Source organism: Sabethes cyaneus, chromosome 3 (genome assembly GCF_943734655.1).
Source record: "Sabethes cyaneus chromosome 3, idSabCyanKW18_F2, whole genome shotgun sequence".
Classification (NCBI taxonomy): Eukaryota; Metazoa; Arthropoda; class Insecta; order Diptera; family Culicidae; genus Sabethes; species Sabethes cyaneus.
In genome coordinates, this window is record NC_071355.1 from 206452464 (window position 1) to 206454700 (window position 2237).

Sequence of the window (2237 nt, forward strand, 5' to 3'; positions counted from 1 at the left end):
TCCGATTAATGTAAAACCATATATATTTTGTGTACCCCTTTCCCTTACAGCTCTTTGAAAAAGACATAATATAATGTTGAAACGTTAGGGCAAAGCTAAATTTCGTTTGTTTTTTCTGACTGATGAGCCGATAAAACCCAAGTCTAAAGAATTATTGAATACAGTCGATAACCACGTCAAATATAACTCGGTTTCGTTTGATAGATCTCAGCAGTAATTTTCAATAAAATAAAATAAAATTAAATTCAATATTCAATAAAATTCAATAAAATTTTCAACAAAATAAAATGTGTGATGTCTTTCATTGAATTAATGCTTATATGTTACAAAAATATGTTTTAAATACTATTTTTTCACATTTCTTTATGTAACTTTCAAACTAGAAGTCCAATCGTCATGAAATTTGGAAGTTAAGGGTTTGCAAGACTCCTCTTTCATATGCAATCAACTTTGTTCAAATCGGTTAAGGGACCTACGAGATAATTAAGTCCCATATTTTTCATATTTTTATACATAACTTTTGAACTAAAAGTCCGATCAGTATGAAATTCAATAGCGACCAATGGGACACCTAGACCTTTCATTTGACACTAAGATCATAAAAATCGGTCCAGCCATCTCCGAGAAAAGTGAGTGAGATTGAAAAGCGTCACATACACACACACACACATACACACACACACATACATACACACACACAGAAAATGCTCAGTTTTCGAAACTGAGTCGAATGGTATATGACATTCGGCCCGCAGGACCTTCTTTCCATTTCCGGTTTTCCAAGTGATTTCTATACCTTTATACTATATATTTATATAGTAGAAAGGCAAAACGTTAACGAGCTGCTGAAGCTCATCGCAATCCAGCCTATTTCGAACGACTTTGAATATTTTTACGTCATCTGCATAGAGCTTTCGGCAACCATCCGGAAGCAGCAGCGATATATCATTGATGAACAACGTAAAAAGCAGTGGTCCTAAGTTGCTACCTTGCAATACTCCTGAGGTATTTGTAAACTGTGCTGAAAGCTGCAATCCGATTTTCACACAAAGAGTGCGGTTCGTCAGGTAAGTTCGGAACCATTCCACAAGAGCAGGCGGGATTCCTAGTTTCTTGAGTTTTGCTAGAAGAATTCCATGGTCAACTCGGTCGAAAGCCGCTTTCAGATCGGCGTATACCGCATCAATTTGAGCACCAGCACTCATGTTCAGCAAGCAGGTTGAGCAGAAGTTCACCAAGTTAGTGGCTGTCGAACGTTTGGGATAGAAGCCGTGTTGCTCCGACGAGATGTAGTGATGTATAGGATTAAAAATACTAGTGGGTTGATTTTTCCAAATAAATTTATACAAATTTCAAACAAATTTTGCCCATCAATAGATACACTTTTCAATCAATAGATACTAGAGCTTAGAAATGTTATATGAAAAATAGGAAGTAAACGTTACATGGTAGTAATTTTGGACGATTTGTTTTCGTTAGTGACATTTTAAAGGACAGATGTCTTATGTCATGTATCATGTTTCAATAAATAAATTAAAAATGACCAGCACTGGAAATCATATCGATCCTTTTTCTCATTCTCAAGCATGTTAACGGCGCATCTTTTGCACTATTTTTCGACCTCATCTTGTTTTTCTATCCCTCTAACGGGATACATTGTAAAAACGATGCGATCGAGCTAATGACTATCTTTTCATGAAAGTACATTCAAAAGAAGCTTAAGTTTTGATTTTCATGCAAAAAAAGCTCATGCAAGCTAAGAAAAAGTTCAATTTCTCTTTTTCATATCTATGCTCTATTCAGTTATTTTTTCTAATTCAGATATATTGCAAAATTGAAGCCAAGCAAACTAATACTAAAATTTTGAGATTAAGCATTTTGTTGTAGATATCCTATTTCTTCAAAAGCGAAGTATAATAATAATTTTTCCGAACTCTTGTTTTTCAAAGATGCTAACTTTTGAACGCATGGTATTAAGGTTCAAACACGCGTCATCATAAAAGTTTGTTGCTATTATTTTTGCTTTCAAGATATCAGTACTTTTTTGTTGTATTTGTGAAAGCTGATAATAATATATGTGAGGTTTGCACAACCAAATTTCAGGTTTGAAAATGACGCGTGACCAGGAATGCTCTCTACACCCAAAAAAATCGTCACGTCCAGTTTACGTGAAAACATAGGTAATTCTCATCCACCGCATTTTGCATGTAACATTCACGTGAATTCAACCGCTTAGT